This window comes from Taudactylus pleione, unplaced genomic scaffold (genome assembly GCF_031769625.1).
Source record: "Taudactylus pleione unplaced genomic scaffold, aTauple2 ptg000815l, whole genome shotgun sequence".
Classification (NCBI taxonomy): domain Eukaryota; kingdom Metazoa; phylum Chordata; class Amphibia; order Anura; family Myobatrachidae; genus Taudactylus; species Taudactylus pleione.
Genome location: NW_028285217.1, coordinates 1305950 through 1324903, shown reverse-complemented (window position 1 = coordinate 1324903; position 18954 = coordinate 1305950). Strand labels below are relative to the sequence as shown.

Here is an 18954-nt window from a genome sequence, read left to right as displayed (position 1 = left end):
GCAAAAGTCACTAAGACATCAACTGAGCTATGTTTGCATGGTTACACAAGGTTAAGTATCAATATTTTTCTGTCATCATGATTGCATGAAATGAAGAGAAAAGATGTATTTTATACTGTAAATATATAAATTACAAGCCCTTAATCATACATTTAAGTAAAAGTTTTAACAAATTCTGGTCAGGAAGCAGTTAGTTTACTTCAAATTTTCATAATAGAGTAGCATGACGGACAACATGAAAACAATATTTAAGCTGTATTTATGCACCGTGTTGTTAAATAAACATTCTCATCATTTAGAAGTTACTACTGAATACTCAACTATGTTAAGAAATGATGTTGTTTAAATTTGAAATAATTAAATTCTGATCACTACTCAAGGAAAAAGAAAAATGCACTCAAACATGCTGAAACCCGGGATCGAACCAGGGACCTTTAGATCTTCAGTCTAACGCTCTCCCAACTGAGCTATTTCGGCAAGGTATGTGTATGGCAAAAGTCACTAAGACCTCAACTGAGCTATGTTTGCATGGTTACACAAGGTTAAGTATCAATATTTTTCTGTCATCATGATTGCATGAAATGAAGAGAAAAGATGTATTTTATACTGTAATTATATAAATTACAAGCCCTTAATCATACATTTAAGTAAAAGTTTTAACAAATTGTGGTCAGAAAGCAGTTAGTTTATTTCAAATTTTCATAATAGAGTAGCATGATGGACATCATGAAAACAATATTTAAGCTGTATTTATGCACCGTGTTGTTAAATAAACATTCTCATCATTTAGAAGTTACCACTGAATACTCAACTATGTTAAGAAATGATGTTGTTTACATTTGAAATACTTAAAAACTGATAACTGCTCAAGGAAAGAAGAAAAAAGGTACTCAAACATGCTGAAACCCGGGACCTTTAGATCTTCAGTCTAACGCTCTCCCAACTGAGCTATTTTGGCAAAGTCTGTGTATGGCAAAAGTCACTAAGACCTCAACTGAGCTATGTTTGCATGGTTACACAAGGTTTAGTATCAATATTTTTCTGTCATCATGATTGCATGAAATGAAAAGAAAATATGTGTTTTATACTGTAAATATATCCATTACAAACCCTTAATCATACATTTAAGTAAAAGTTTTAACAAATTGTGGTCAGGAAGCATTGTTAGATTACTTCAAATTTTCATAATAGTTAGAGTAGCGTGACTTAAAACATGAAAACAATATTTAAGCTGTATTTATGCACCGTGTTGTTAAATAAACATTCTCATCATTTAGAAGTTACTACTGAATACTCAACTATGTTAAGAAATGATGTTGATTAAATTTGAAATAATTAAATTCTGATCACTACTCATGGAAAAAAAAAATATGCACTCAAACATGCCGAAACCAGGGACCTTTAGATCTTCAGTCTAACGCTCTCCCAACTGAGCTATTTCGGCATGGTCTGTGTATGGCAAAAGTCACTAAGACATCAACTGAGCTATGTTTGCATGGTTACACAAGGTTAAGTATCAATATTTTTCTGTCATCATGATTGCATGAAATGAAGAGAAAAGATGTATTTTATACTGTAAATATATAAATTACAAGCCCTTAATCATACATTTAAGTAAAAGTTTTAACAAATTCTGGTCAGGAAGCAGTTAGTTTACTTCAAATTTTCATAATAGAGTAGCATGACGGACAACATGAAAACAATATTTAAGCTGTATTTATGCACCGTGTTGTTAAATAAACATTCTCATCATTTAGAAGTTACTACTGAATACTCAACTATGTTAAGAAATGATGTTGTTTAAATTTGAAATAATTAAATTCTGATCACTACTCAAGGAAAAAGAAAAATGCACTCAAACATGCTGAAACCCGGGATCGAACCAGGAACCTTTAGATCTTCAGTCTAACGCTCTCCCAACTGAGCTATTTCGGCAAGGTATGTGTATGGCAAAAGTCACTAAGACCTCAACTGAGCTATGTTTGCATGGTTACACAAGGTTAAGTATCAATATTTTTCTGTCATCATGATTGCATGAAATGAAGAGAAAAGATGTATTTTATACTGTAATTATATAAATTACAAGCCCTTAATCATACATTTAAGTAAAAGTTTTAACAAATTGTGGTCAGAAAGCAGTTAGTTTATTTCAAATTTTCATAATAGAGTAGCATGATGGACATCATGAAAACAATATTTAAGCTGTATTTATGCACCGTGTTGTTAAATAAACATTCTCATCATTTAGAAGTTACCACTGAATACTCAACTATGTTAAGAAATGATGTTGTTTACATTTGAAATACTTAAAAACTGATAACTGCTCAAGGAAAGAAGAAAAAAGGTACTCAAACATGCTGAAACCCGGGACCTTTAGATCTTCAGTCTAACGCTCTCCCAACTGAGCTATTTTGGCAAAGTCTGTGTATGGCAAAAGTCACTAAGACCTCAACTGAGCTATGTTTGCATGGTTACACAAGGTTTAGTATCAATATTTTTCTGTCATCATGATTGCATGAAATGAAAAGAAAATATGTGTTTTATACTGTAAATATATCCATTACAAACCCTTAATCATACATTTAAGTAAAAGTTTTAACAAATTGTGGTCAGGAAGCATTGTTAGATTACTTCAAATTTTCATAATAGTTAGAGTAGCGTGACTTAAAACATGAAAACAATATTTAAGCTGTATTTATGCACCGTGTTGTTAAATAAACATTCTCATCATTTAGAAGTTACTACTGAATACTCAACTATGTTAAGAAATGATGTTGTTTAAATTTGAAATAATTAAATTCTGATCACTACTCAAGGAAAAAAGAAAAATGCACTCAAACATGCCGAAACCAGGGACCTTTAGATCTTCAGTCTAACGCTCTCCCAACTGAGCTATTTCGGTAAGGTCTGTGTATGGCAAAAGTCACTAAGACATCAACTGAGCTATGTTTGCATGGTTACACAAGGTTAAGTATCAATATTTTTCTGCCAGCATGATTGCATGAAATGAAAAGAAAATATGTGTTTTATACTGTAAATATATCCATTACAAACCCTTAATCATACATTTAAGTAAAAGTTTTAACAAACTGTGGTCAGGAAGCATTGTTAGATTACTTCAAATTTTCATAATAGTTAGAGTAGCGTGACTTAAAACATGAAAACAATATTTAAGCTGTATTTATGCACCGTGTTGTTAAATAAACATTCTCATCATTTAGAAGTTACTACTGAATACTCAACTATGTTAAGAAATGATGTTGTTTAAATTTGAAATAATTAAATTCTGATCACTACTCAAGGAAAAAAGAAAAATGCACTCAAACATGCCAAAACCAGGGACCTTTAGATCTTCAGTCTAACGCTCTCCCAACTGAGCTATTTCGGCAAGGTCTGTGTATGGCAAAAGTCACTAAGACATCAACTGAGCTATGTTTGCATGGTTACACAAGGTTAAGTATCAATATTTTTCTGTCAGCATGATTCCATGAAATGAAAAGAAAATATGTGTTTTATACTGTAAATATATCCATTACAAACCCTTAATCATACATTTAAGTAAAAGTTTTAACAAATTGTGGTCAGGAAGCATTGTTAGATTACTTCAAATTTTCATAATAGTTAGAGTAGCGTGACTTAAAACATGAAAACAATATTTAAGCTGTATTTATGCACCGTGTTGTTAAATAAACATTCTCATGATTTAGAAGTTACTACTGAATACTCAACTATGTTAAGAAATGATGTTGATTAAATTTGAAATAATTAAATTCTGATCACTACTCATGGAATAAAGAAAAATGCACTCAAACATGCCGAAACCCGGGATCGAACCAGGGACCTTTAGATCTTCAGTCTAACGCTCTCCCAACTGAGCTATTTCGGCAAGGTATGTGTATGGCAAAAGTCACTAAGACCTCAACTGAGCTATGTTTGCATGGTTACACAAGGTTAAGTATCAATATATTTCTGTCATCATGATTGCATGAAATGAAGAGAAAAGATGTGTTTTATACTGTAAATATATCCATTACAAACCCTTAATCATACATTTAAGTAAAAGTTTTAACAAATTGTGGTCAGAAAGCAGTTAGTTTATTTCAAATTTTCATAATAGAGTAGCATGATGGACATCATGAAAACAATATTTAAGCTGTATTTATGCACCGTGTTGTTAAATAAACATTCTCATCATTTAGAAGTTACCACTGAATACTCAACTATGTTAAGAAATGATGTTGTTTACATTTGAAATTCTTAAAAACTGATAACTGCTCAAGGAAAGAAGACAAAAGGTACTCAAACATGCTGAAACCCGGGACCTTTAGATCTTCAGTCTAACGCTCTCCCAACTGAGCTATTTTGGCAAAGTCTGTGTATGGCAAAAGTCACTAAGACCTCAACTGAGCTATGTTTGCATGGTTACACAAGGTTTAGTATCAATATTTTTCTGTCATCATGATTGCATGAAATGAAAAGAAAATATGTGTTTTATACTGTAAATATATCCATTACAAACCCTTAATCATACATTTAAGTAAAAGTTTTAACAAATTGTGGTCAGGAAGCATTGTTAGATTACTTCAAATTTTCATAATAGTTAGAGTAGCGTGACTTAAAACATGAAAACAATATTTAAGCTGTATTTATGCACTGTGTTGTTAAATAAACATTCTCATCATTTAGAAGTTACTACTGAATACTCAACTATGCTAAGAAATGATGTTGTTTAAATTTGAAATAATTAAATTCTGATCACTACTCAAGGAAAAAAGAAAAATGCACTCAAACATGCCGAAACCAGGGACCTATAGATCTTCAGTCTAACGCTCTCCCAACTGAGCTATTTCGGCAAGGTCTGTGTATGGCAAAAGTCACTAAGACATCAACTGAGCTATGTTTGCATGGTTACACAAGGTTAAGTATCAATATTTTTCTGTCAGCATGATTGCATGAAATGAAAAGAAAATATGTGTTTTATACTGTAAATATATCCATTACAAACCCTTAATCATACATTTAAGTAAAAGTTTTAACAAACTGTGGTCAGGAAGCATTGTTAGATTACTTCAAATTTTCATAATAGTTAGAGTAGCGTGACTTAAAACATGAAAACAATATTTAAGCTGTATTTATGCACCGTGTTGTTAAATAAACATTCTCATCATTTAGAAGTTACTACTGAATACTCAACTATGTTAAGAAATGATGTTGTTTAAATTTGAAATAATTAAATTCTGATCACTACTCAAGGAAAAAAGAAAAATGCACTCAAACATGCCAAAACCAGGGACCTTTAGATCTTCAGTCTAACGCTCTCCCAACTGAGCTATTTCGGCAAGGTCTGTGTATGGCAAAAGTCACTAAGACATCAACTGAGCTATGTTTGCATGGTTTCACAAGGTTAAGTATCAATATTTTTCTGTCAGCATGATTCCATGAAATGAAAAGAAAATATGTGTTTTATACTGTAAATATATCCATTACAAACCCTTAATCATACATTTAAGTAAAAGTTTTAACAAATTGTGGTCAGGAAGCATTGTTAGATTACTTCAAATTTTCATAATAGTTAGAGTAGCGTGACTTAAAACATGAAAACAATATTTAAGCTGTATTTATGCACCGTGTTGTTAAATAAACATTCTCATAATTTAGAAGTTACTACTGAATACTCAACTATGTTAAGAAATGATGTTGATTAAATTTGAAATAATTAAATTCTGATCACTACTCATGGAAAAAAGAAATATGCACTCAAACATGCCGAAACCAGGGACCTTTAGATCTTCAGTCTAACGCTCTCCCAACTGAGCTATTTCGGCATGGTCTGTGTATGGCAAAAGTCACTAAGACATCAACTGAGCTATGTTTGCATGGTTACACAAGGTTAAGTATCAATATTTTTCTGTCATCATGATTGCATGAAATGAAGAGAAAAGATGTATTTTATACTGTAAATATATAAATTACAAGCCCTTAATCATACATTTAAGTAAAAGTTTTAACAAATTGTGGTCAGGAAGCAGTTAGTTTACTTCAAATTTTCATAATAGAGTAGCATGACGGACAACATGAAAACAATATTTAAGCTGTATTTATGCACCGTGTTGTTAAATAAACATTCTCATCATTTAGAAGTTACTACTGAATACTCAACTATGTTAAGAAATGATGTTGTTTAAATTTGAAATAATTAAATTCTGATCACTACTCAAGGAAAAAAGAAAAATGCACTCAAACATGCCAAAACACGGGATTGAACCAGGTACCTTTAGATCTTCAGTCTAACGCTCTCCCAACTGAGCTATTTCGGCAAGGTCTGTGTATGGCAAAAGTCACTAAGACATCAACTGAGCTATGTTTGCATGGTTACACAAGGTTAAGTATCAATATTTTTCTGTCAGCATGATTGCATGAAATGAAAAGAAAATATGTGTTTTATACTGTAAATATATCCATTACAAACCCTTAATCATACATTTAAGTAAAAGTTATAACAAACTGTGGTCAGGAAGCATTGTTAGATTACTTCAAATTTTCATAATAGTTAGAGTAGCGTGACTTAAAACATGAAAACAATATTTAAGCTGTATTTATGCACCGTGTTGTTAAATAAACATTCTCATCATTTAGAAGTTACTACTGAATACTCAACTATGTTAAGAAATGATGTTGTTTAAATTTGAAATAATTAAATTCTGATCACTACTCAAGGAAAAAAGAAAAATGCACACAAACATGCCGAAACCAGGGATTGAACAAGGGGCCTTTAGATCTTCAGTCTAACGCTCTCCCAACTGAGCTATTTTGGAAAGGTATGTGTATGACAAAAGTCACTAAGACCTCAACTGAGCTATGTATGCATGGTTACACAAGGTTAAGTATTAATATTTTTCTGTCATCATGATTGCATGAAATGAAGAGAAAAGATGTGTTTTATACTGTAAATATATCCATTACAAACCCTTAATCATACATTTAAGTAAAAGTTTTAACAAATTGTGGTCAGAAAGCAGTTAGTTTATTTCAAATTTTCATAATAGAGTAGCATGATGGACATCATGAAATCAATATTTAAGCTGTATTTATGCACCGTGTTGTTAAATAAACATTCTCATCATTTAGAAGTTGCCACTGAATACTCAACTATGTTAAGAAATGATGTTGTTTACATTTGAAATACTTAAAAACTGATAACTGCTCAAGGAAAGAAGAAAAAAGGTACTCAAACATGCTGAAACCCGGGACCTTTAGATCTTCAGTCTAACGCTCTCCCAACTGAGCTATTTTGGCAAAGTCTGTGTATGGCAAAAGTCACTAAGACCTCAACTGAGCTATGTTTGCATGGTTACACAAGGTTTAGTATCAATATTTTTCTGTCATAATGATTGCATGAAATGAAAAGAAAATATGTGTTTTATACTGTAAATATATAAATTACAAGCCCTTAATCATACATTTAAGTAAAAGTTTTAACAAATTGTGGTCAGGAAGCAGTTAGTTTACTTCAAATTTTCATAATAGAGTAGCATGACGGACAACATGAAAACAATATTTAAGCTGTATTTATGCACCGTGTTGTTAAATAAACATTCTCATCATTTAGAAGTTACTACTGAATACTCAACTATGTTAAGAAATGATGTTGATTAAATTTGAAATAATTAAATTCTGATCACTACTCATGGAATAAAGAAAAATGCACTCAAACATGCCGAAACCCGGGATCGAACCAGGGACCTTTAGATCTTCAGTCTAACGCTCTCCCAACTGAGCTATTTCGGCAAGGTATGTGTATGGCAAAAGTCACTAAGACCTCAACTGAGCTATGTTTGCATGGTTACACAAGGTTAAGTATCAATATATTTCTGTCATCATGATTGCATGAAATGAAGAGAAAAGATGTGTTTTATACTGTAAATATATCCATTACAAACCCTTAATCATACATTTAAGTAAAAGTTTTAACAAATTGTGGTCAGAAAGCAGTTAGTTTATTTCAAATTTTCATAATAGAGTAGCATGATGGACATCATGAAAACAATATTTAAGCTGTATTTATGCACCGTGTTGTTAAATAAACATTCTCATCATTTAGAAGTTACCACTGAATACTCAACTATGTTAAGAAATGATGTTGTTTACATTTGAAATTCTTAAAAACTGATAACTGCTCAAGGAAAGAAGACAAAAGGTACTCAAACATGCTGAAACCCGGGACCTTTAGATCTTCAGTCTAACGCTCTCCCAACTGAGCTATTTTGGCAAAGTCTGTGTATGGCAAAAGTCACTAAGACCTCAACTGAGCTATGTTTGCATGGTTACACAAGGTTTAGTATCAATATTTTTCTGTCATCATGATTGCATGAAATGAAAAGAAAATATGTGTTTTATACTGTAAATATATCCATTACAAACCCTTAATCATACATTTAAGTAAAAGTTTTAACAAATTGTGGTCAGGAAGCATTGTTAGATTACTTCAAATTTTCATAATAGTTAGAGTAGCGTGACTTAAAACATGAAAACAATATTTAAGCTGTATTTATGCACTGTGTTGTTAAATAAACATTCTCATCATTTAGAAGTTACTACTGAATACTCAACTATGTTAAGAAATGATGTTGTTTAAATTTAAAATAATTAAATTCTGATCACTACTCAAGGAAAAAAGAAAAATGCACTCAAACATGCCGAAACCAGGGACCTATAGATCTTCAGTCTAACGCTCTCCCAACTGAGCTATTTCGGCAAGGTCTGTGTATGGCAAAAGTCACTAAGACATCAACTGAGCTATGTTTGCATGGTTTCACAAGGTTAAGTATCAATATTTTTCTGTCAGCATGATTCCATGAAATGAAAAGAAAATATGTGTTTTATACTGTAAATATATCCATTACAAACCCTTAATCATACATTTAAGTAAAAGTTTTAACAAATTGTGGTCAGGAAGCATTGTTAGATTACTTCAAATTTTCATAATAGTTAGAGTAGCGTGACTTAAAACATGAAAACAATATTTAAGCTGTATTTATGCACCGTGTTGTTAAATAAACATTCTCATCATTTAGAAGTTACTACTGAATACTCAACTATGTTAAGAAATGATGTTGATTAAATTTGAAATAATTAAATTCTGATCACTACTCATGGAAAAAAGAAATATGCACTCAAACATGCCGAAACCAGGGACCTTTAGATCTTCAGTCTAACGCTCTCCCAACTGAGCTATTTCGGCATGGTCTGTGTATGGCAAAAGTCACTAAGACATCAACTGAGCTATGTTTGCATGGTTACACAAGGTTAAGTATCAATATTTTTCTGTCATCATGATTGCATGAAATGAAGAGAAAAGATGTATTTTATACTGTAAATATATAAATTACAAGCCCTTAATCATACATTTAAGTAAAAGTTTTAACAAATTGTGGTCAGGAAGCAGTTAGTTTACTTCAAATTTTCATAATAGAGTAGCATGACGGACAACATGAAAACAATATTTAAGCTGTATTTATGCACCGTGTTGTTAAATAAACATTCTCATCATTTAGAAGTTACTACTGAATACTCAACTATGTTAAGAAATGATGTTGTTTAAATTTGAAATAATTAAATTCTGATCACTACTCAAGGAAAAAAGAAAAATGCACTCAAACATGCCAAAACACGGAATTGAACCAGGTACCTTTAGATCTTCAGTCTAACGCTCTCCCAACTGAGCTATTTCGGCAAGGTCTGTGTATGGCAAAAGTCACTAAGACATCAACTGAGCTATGTTTGCATGGTTACACAAGGTTAAGTATCAATATTTTTCTGTCAGCATGATTGCATGAAATGAAAAGAAAATATGTGTTTTATACTGTAAATATATCCATTACAAACCCTTAATCATACATTTAAGTAAAAGTTTTAACAAACTGTGGTCAGGAAGCATTGTTAGATTACTTCAAATTTTCATAATAGTTAGAGTAGCGTGACTTAAAACATGAAAACAATATTTAAGCTGTATTTATGCACCGTGTTGTTAAATAAACATTCTCATCATTTAGAAGTTACTACTGAATACTCAACTATGTTAAGAAATGATGTTGTTTAAATTTGAAATAATTAAATTCTGATCACTACTCAAGGAAAAAAGAAAAATGCACACAAACATGCCGAAACCAGGGATTGAACAAGGGGCCTTTAGATCTTCAGTCTAACGCTCTCCCAACTGAGCTATTTTGGAAAGGTATGTGTATGACAAAAGTCACTAAGACCTCAACTGAGCTATGTATGCATGGTTACACAAGGTTAAGTATTAATATTTTTCTGTCATCATGATTGCATGAAATGAAGAGAAAAGATGTGTTTTATACTGTAAATATATCCATTACAAACCCTTAATCATACATTTAAGTAAAAGTTTTAACAAATTGTGGTCAGAAAGCAGTTAGTTTATTTCAAATTTTCATAATAGAGTAGCATGATGGACATCATGAAATCAATATTTAAGCTGTATTTATGCACCGTGTTGTTAAATAAACATTCTCATCATTTAGAAGTTGCCACTGAATACTCAACTATGTTAAGAAATGATGTTGTTTACATTTGAAATACTTAAAAACTGATAACTGCTCAAGGAAAGAAGAAAAAAGGTACTCAAACATGCTGAAACCCGGGACCTTTAGATCTTCAGTCTAACGCTCTCCCAACTGAGCTATTTTGGCAAAGTCTGTGTATGGCAAAAGTCACTAAGACCTCAACTGAGCTATGTTTGCATGGTTACACAAGGTTTAGTATCAATATTTTTCTGTCATAATGATTGCATGAAATGAAAAGAAAATATGTGTTTTATACTGTAAATATATAAATTACAAGCCCTTAATCATACATTTAAGTAAAAGTTTTAACAAATTGTGGTCAGGAAGCAGTTAGTTTACTTCAAATTTTCATAATAGAGTAGCATGACGGACAACATGAAAACAATATTTAAGCTGTATTTATGCACCGTGTTGTTAAATAAACATTCTCATCATTTAGAAGTTACTACTGAATACTCAACTATGTTAAGAAATGATGTTGTTTAAATTTGAAATAATTAAATTCTGATCACTACTCAAGGAAAAAAGAAAAATGCACTCAAACATGCTGAAACCCGGGATCGAACCAGGGACCTTTAGATCTTCAGTCTAACGCTCTCCCAACTGAGCTATTTCGTCAAGGTATGTGTATGGCAAAAGTCACTAAGACCTCAACTGAGCTATGTTTGCATAGTTACACAAGGTTAAGTATCAATATTTTTCTGTCATCATGATTGCATGAAATGAAGAGAAAAGATGTGTTTTATACTGTAAATATATCCATTACAAACCCTTAATCATACATTTAAGTAAAAGTTTTAACAAATTGTGGTCAGAAAGCAGTTAGTTTATTTCAAATTTTCATAATAGAGTAGCATGATGGACATCATGAAAACAATATTTAAGCTGTATTTATGCACCGTGTTGTTAAATAAACATTCTCATCATTTAGAAGTTACCACTGAATACTCAACTATGTTAAGAAATGATGTTGTTTACATTTGAAATACTTAAAAACTGATAACTGCTCAAGGAAAGAAGAAAAAAGGTACTCAAACATGCTGAAACCCGGGACCTTTAGATCTTCAGTCTAACGCTCTCCCAACTGAGCTATTTTGGCAAAGTCTGTGTATGGCAAAAGTCACTAAGACCTCAACTGAGCTATGTTTGCATGGTTACACAAGGTTTAGTATCAATATTTTTCTGTCATCATGATTGCATGAAATGAAAAGAAAATATGTGTTTTATACTGTAAATATATCCATTACAAACCCTTAATCATACATTTAAGTAAAAGTTTTAACAAATTGTGGTCAGGAAGCATTGTTAGATTACTTCAAATTTTCATAATAGTTAGAGTAGCGTGACTTAAAACATGAAAACAATATTTAAGCTGTATTTATGCACCGTGTTGTTAAATAAACATTCTCATCATTTAGAAGTTACTACTGAATACTCAACTATGTTAAGAAATGATGTTGTTTAAATTTGAAATAATTAAATTCTGATCACTACTCAAGGAAAAAAGAAAAATGCACTCAAACATGCCGAAACCAGGGACCTTTAGATCTTCAGTCTAACGCTCTCCCAACTGAGCTATTTCGGCAAGGTCTGTGTATGGCAAAAGTCACTAAGACATCAACTGAGCTATGTTTGCATGGTTACACAAGGTTAAGTATCAATATTTTTCTGTCAGCATGATTGCATGAAATGAAAAGAAAATATGTGTTTTATACTGTAAATATATCCATTACAACCCCTTAATCATACATTTAAGTAAAAGTTTTAACAAATTGTGGTCAGGAAGCATTGTTAGATTACTTCAAATTTTCATAATAGTTAGAGTAGCGTGACTTAAAACATGAAAACAATATTTAAGCTGTATTTATGCACCGTGTTGTTAAATAAACATTCTCATCATTTAGAAGTTACTACTGAATACTCAACTATGTTAAGAAATGATGTTGATTAAATTTGAAATAATTAAATTCTGATCACTACTCATGGAAAAAAAAAATATGCACTCAAACATGCCGAAACCAGGGACCTTTAGATCTTCAGTCTAACGCTCTCCCAACTGAGCTATTTCGGCATGGTCTGTGTATGGCAAAAGTCACTAAGACATCAACTGAGCTATGTTTGCATGGTTACACAAGGTTAAGTATCAATATTTTTCTGTCATCATGATTGCATGAAATGAAGAGAAAAGATGTATTTTATACTGTAAATATATAAATTACAAGCCCTTAATCATACATTTAAGTAAAAGTTTTAACAAATTCTGGTCAGGAAGCAGTTAGTTTACTTCAAATTTTCATAATAGAGTAGCATGACGGACAACATGAAAACAATATTTAAGCTGTATTTATGCACCGTGTTGTTAAATAAACATTCTCATCATTTAGAAGTTACTACTGAATACTCAACTATGTTAAGAAATGATGTTGTTTAAATTTGAAATAATTAAATTCTGATCACTACTCAAGGAAAAAGAAAAATGCACTCAAACATGCTGAAACCCGGGATCGAACCAGGGACCTTTAGATCTTCAGTCTAACGCTCTCCCAACTGAGCTATTTCGGCAAGGTATGTGTATGGCAAAAGTCACTAAGACCTCAACTGAGCTATGTTTGCATGGTTACACAAGGTTAAGTATCAATATTTTTCTGTCATCATGATTGCATGAAATGAAGAGAAAAGATGTATTTTATACTGTAATTATATAAATTACAAGCCCTTAATCATACATTTAAGTAAAAGTTTTAACAAATTGTGGTCAGAAAGCAGTTAGTTTATTTCAAATTTTCATAATAGAGTAGCATGATGGACATCATGAAAACAATATTTAAGCTGTATTTATGCACCGTGTTGTTAAATAAACATTCTCATCATTTAGAAGTTACCACTGAATACTCAACTATGTTAAGAAATGATGTTGTTTACATTTGAAATACTTAAAAACTGATAACTGCTCAAGGAAAGAAGAAAAAAGGTACTCAAACATGCTGAAACCCGGGACCTTTAGATCTTCAGTCTAACGCTCTCCCAACTGAGCTATTTTGGCAAAGTCTGTGTATGGCAAAAGTCACTAAGACCTCAACTGAGCTATGTTTGCATGGTTACACAAGGTTTAGTATCAATATTTTTCTGTCATCATGATTGCATGAAATGAAAAGAAAATATGTGTTTTATACTGTAAATATATCCATTACAAACCCTTAATCATACATTTAAGTAAAAGTTTTAACAAATTGTGGTCAGGAAGCATTGTTAGATTACTTCAAATTTTCATAATAGTTAGAGTAGCGTGACTTAAAACATGAAAACAATATTTAAGCTGTATTTATGCACCGTGTTGTTAAATAAACATTCTCATCATTTAGAAGTTACTACTGAATACTCAACTATGTTAAGAAATGATGTTGTTTAAATTTGAAATAATTAAATTCTGATCACTACTCAAGGAAAAAAGAAAAATGCACTCAAACATGCCGAAACCAGGGACCTTTAGATCTTCAGTCTAACGCTCTCCCAACTGAGCTATTTCGGTAAGGTCTGTGTATGGCAAAAGTCACTAAGACATCAACTGAGCTATGTTTGCATGGTTACACAAGGTTAAGTATCAATATTTTTCTGCCAGCATGATTGCATGAAATGAAAAGAAAATATGTGTTTTATACTGTAAATATATCCATTACAAACCCTTAATCATACATTTAAGTAAAAGTTTTAACAAACTGTGGTCAGGAAGCATTGTTAGATTACTTCAAATTTTCATAATAGTTAGAGTAGCGTGACTTAAAACATGAAAACAATATTTAAGCTGTATTTATGCACCGTGTTGTTAAATAAACATTCTCATCATTTAGAAGTTACTACTGAATACTCAACTATGTTAAGAAATGATGTTGTTTAAATTTGAAATAATTAAATTCTGATCACTACTCAAGGAAAAAAGAAAAATGCACTCAAACATGCCAAAACCAGGGACCTTTAGATCTTCAGTCTAACGCTCTCCCAACTGAGCTATTTCGGCAAGGTCTGTGTATGGCAAAAGTCACTAAGACATCAACTGAGCTATGTTTGCATGGTTACACAAGGTTAAGTATCAATATTTTTCTGTCAGCATGATTCCATGAAATGAAAAGAAAATATGTGTTTTATACTGTAAATATATCCATTACAAACCCTTAATCATACATTTAAGTAAAAGTTTTAACAAATTGTGGTCAGGAAGCATTGTTAGATTACTTCAAATTTTCATAATAGTTAGAGTAGCGTGACTTAAAACATGAAAACAATATTTAAGCTGTATTTATGCACCGTGTTGTTAAATAAACATTCTCATGATTTAGAAGTTACTACTGAATACTCAACTATGTTAAGAAATGATGTTGATTAAATTTGAAATAATTAAATTCTGATCACTACTCATGGAAAAAAGAAATATGCACTCAAACATGCCGAAACCAGGGACCTTTAGATCTTCAGTCTAACGCTCTCCCAACTGAGCTATTTCGGCATGGTCTGTGTATGGCAAAAGTCACTAAGACATCAACTGAGCTATGTTTGCATGGTTACACAAGGTTAAGTATCAATATTTTTCTGTCATCATGATTGCATGAAATGAAGAGAAAAGATGTATTTTATACTGTAAATATATAAATTACAAGCCCTTAATCATACATTTAAGTAAAAGTTTTAACAAATTGTGGTCAGGAAGCAGTTAGTTTACTTCAAATTTTCATAATAGAGTAGCATGACGGACAACATGAAAACAATATTTAAGCTGTATTTATGCACCGTGTTGTTAAATAAACATTCTCATCATTTAGAAGTTACTACTGAATACTCAACTATGTTAAGAAATGATGTTGTTTAAATTTGAAATAATTAAATTCTGATCACTACTCAAGGAAAAAAGAAAAATGCACTCAAACATGCCAAAACACGGGATTGAACCAGGTACCTTTAGATCTTCAGTCTAACGCTCTCCCAACTGAGCTATTTCGGCAAGGTCTGTGTATGGCAAAAGTCACTAAGACATCAACTGAGCTATGTTTGCATGGTTACACAAGGTTAAGTATCAATATTTTTCTGTCAGCATGATTGCATGAAATGAAAAGAAAATATGTGTTTTATACTGTAAATATATCCATTACAAACCCTTAATCATACATTTAAGTAAAAGTTTTAACAAACTGTGGTCAGGAAGCATTGTTAGATTACTTCAAATTTTCATAATAGTTAGAGTAGCGTGACTTAAAACATGAAAACAATATTTAAGCTGTATTTATGCACCGTGTTGTTAAATAAACATTCTCATCATTTAGAAGTTACTACTGAATACTCAACTATGTTAAGAAATGATGTTGTTTAAATTTGAAATAATTAAATTCTGATCACTACTCAAGGAAAAAAGAAAAATGCACACAAACATGCCGAAACCAGGGATTGAACAAGGGACCTTTAGATCTCCAGTCTAACGCTCTCCCAACTGAGCGATTTTGGAAAAGTATGTGTATGACAAAAGTCACTAAGACCTCAACTGAGCTATGTATGCATGGTTACACAAGGTTAAGTATTAATATTTTTCTGTCATCATGATTGCATGAAATGAAGAGAAAAGATGTGTTTTATACTGTAAATATATCCATTACAAACCCTTAATCATACATTTAAGTAAAAGTTTTAACAAATTGTGGTCAGAAAGCAGTTAGTTTATTTCAAATTTTCATAATAGAGTAGCATGATGGACATCATGAAAACAATATTTAAGCTGTATTTATGCACCGTGTTGTTAAATAAACATTCTCATCATTTAGAAGTTGCCACTGAATACTCAACTATGTTAAGAAATGATGTTGTTTACATTTGAAATACTTAAAAACTGATAACTGCTCAAGGAAAGAAGAAAAAAGGTACTCAAACATGCTGAAACCCGGGACCTTTAGATCTTCAGTCTAACGCTCTCCCAACTGAGCTATTTTGGCAAAGTCTGTGTATGGCAAAAGTCACTAAGAACTCAACTGAGCTATGTTTGCATGGTTACACAAGGTTTAGTATCAATATTTTTCTGTCATAATGATTGCATGAAATGAAAAGAAAATATGTGTTTTATACTGTAAATATATAAATTACAAGCCCTTAATCATACATTTAAGTAAAAGTTTTAACAAATTGTGGTCAGGAAGCAGTTAGTTTACTTCAAATTTTCATAATAGAGTAGCATGACGGACAACATGAAAACAATATTTAAGCTGTATTTATGCACCGTGTTGTTAAATAAACATTCTCATCATTTAGAAGTTACTACTGAATACTCAACTATGTTAAGAAATGATGTTGTTTAAATTTGAAATAATTAAATTCTGATCACTACTCAAGGAAAAAAGAAAAATGCACTCAAACATGCTGAAACCCGGGATCGAACCAGGGACCTTTAGATCTTCAGTCTAACGCTCTCCCAACTGAGCTATTTCAGCAAGGTATGTGTATGGCAAAAGTCACTAAGACCTCAACTGAGCTATGTTTGCATGGTTACACAAGGTTAAGTGTCAATATTTTTCTGTCATCATGATTGCATGAAATGAAGAGAAAAGATGTGTTTTATACTGTAAATATATCCATTACAAACCCTTAATCATACATTTAAGTAAAAGTTTTAACAAATTGTGGTCAGAAAGCAGTTAGTTTATTTCAAATTTTCATAATAGAGTAGCATGATGGACATCATGAAAACAATATTTAAGCTGTATTTATGCACCATGTTGTTAAATAAACATTCTCATCATTTAGAAGTTACCACTGAATACTCAACTATGTTAAGAAATGATGTTGTTTACATTTGAAATACTTAAAAACTGATAACTGCTCAAGGAAAGAAGAAAAAAGGTACTCAAACATGCTGAAACCCGGGACCTTTAGATCTTCAGTCTAACGCTCTCCCAACTGAGCTATTTTGGCAAAGTCTGTGTATGGCAAAAGTCACTAAGACCTCAACTGAGCTATGTTTGCATGGTTACACAAGGTTTAGTATCAATATTTTTCTGTCATCATGATTGCATGAAATGAAAAGAAAATATGTGTTTTATACTGTAAATATATCCATTACAAACCCTTAATCATACATTTAAGTAAAAGTTTTAACAAATTGTGGTCAGGAAGCATTGTTAGATTACTTCAAATTTTCATAATAGTTAGAGTAGCGTGACTTAAAACATGAAAACAATATTTAAGCTGTATTTATGCACCGTGTTGTTAAATAAACATTCTCATCATTTAGAAGTTACTACTGAATACTCAACTATGTTAAGAAATGATGTTGTTTAAATTTGAAATAATTAAATTCTGATCACTACTCAAGGAAAAAAGAAAAATGCACTCAAACATGCCGAAACCAGGGACCTTTAGATCTTCAGTCTAACGCTCTCCCAACTGAGCTATTTCGGCAAGGTCTGTGTATGGCAAAAGTCACTAAGACATCAACTGAGCTATGTTTGCATGGTTACACAAGGTTAAGTATCAATATTTTTCTGTCAGCATGATTGCATGAAATGAAAAGAAAATATGTGTTTTATACTGTAAATATATCCATTACAAACCCTTAATCATACATTTAAGTAAAAGTTTTAACAAACTGTGGTCAGGAAGCATTGTTAGATTACTTCAAATTTTCATAATAGTTAGAGTAGCGTGACTTAAAACATGAAAACAATATTTAAGCTGTATTTATGCACCGTGTTGTTAAATAAACATTCTCATCATTTAGAAGTTACTACTGAATACTCAACTATGTTAAGAAATGATGTTGTTTAAATTTGAAATAATTAAATTCTGATCACTACTCAAGGAAAAAAGAAAAATGCACTCAAACATGCCAAAACCAGGGACCTTTAGATCTTCAGTCTAACGCTCTCCCAACTGAGCTATTTCGGCAAGGTCTGTGTATGGCAAAAGTCACTAAGACATCAACTGAGCTATGTTTGCATGGTTACACAAGGTTAAGTATCAATATTTTTCTGTCAGCATGATTCCATGAAATGAAAAGAAAATATGTGTTTTATACTGTAAATATATCCATTACAAACCCTTAATCATACATTTAAGTAAAAGTTTTAACAAATTGTGGTCAGGAAGCATTGTTAGATTACTTCAAATTTTCATAATAGTTAGAGTAGCGTGACTTAAAACATGAAAACAATATTTAAGCTGTATTTATGCACCGTGTTGTTAAATAAACATTCTCATGATTTAGAAGTTACTACTGAATACTCAACTATGTTAAGAAATGATGTTGATTAAATTTGAAATAATTAAATTCTGATCACTACTCATGGAAAAAAGAAATATGCACTCAAACATGCCGAAACCAGGGACCTTTAGATCT

The 18954-nt window shown here is 31.5% G+C and overlaps 6 non-coding genes across 6 annotated transcripts; all 6 read right to left on the bottom strand.

Moving 5' to 3' along the window:
• Positions 1-404: 404 nt before the first annotated feature.
• Positions 405-477, bottom strand: TRNAF-GAA (transfer RNA phenylalanine (anticodon GAA)). The gene has a single exon. It is a non-coding gene; the product is annotated as a tRNA-Phe (tRNA).
• Positions 478-1862: 1385 nt separating this feature from the next.
• Positions 1863-1935, bottom strand: TRNAF-GAA (transfer RNA phenylalanine (anticodon GAA)). Its single transcript has one exon. It is a non-coding gene; the product is annotated as a tRNA-Phe (tRNA).
• Positions 1936-3813: 1878 nt separating this feature from the next.
• On the bottom strand, positions 3814-3886 carry TRNAF-GAA (transfer RNA phenylalanine (anticodon GAA)). Its single transcript has one exon. It is a non-coding gene; the product is annotated as a tRNA-Phe (tRNA).
• A 3829-nt stretch (positions 3887-7715) lies between these two features.
• TRNAF-GAA (transfer RNA phenylalanine (anticodon GAA)) lies at positions 7716-7788 on the bottom strand. The gene has a single exon. It is a non-coding gene; the product is annotated as a tRNA-Phe (tRNA).
• Positions 7789-13075: 5287 nt separating this feature from the next.
• On the bottom strand, positions 13076-13148 carry TRNAF-GAA (transfer RNA phenylalanine (anticodon GAA)). The gene has a single exon. It is a non-coding gene; the product is annotated as a tRNA-Phe (tRNA).
• A 3829-nt stretch (positions 13149-16977) lies between these two features.
• Positions 16978-17050, bottom strand: TRNAF-GAA (transfer RNA phenylalanine (anticodon GAA)). Its single transcript has one exon. It is a non-coding gene; the product is annotated as a tRNA-Phe (tRNA).
• Between the last annotated feature and the right edge of the window lie 1904 nt (positions 17051-18954).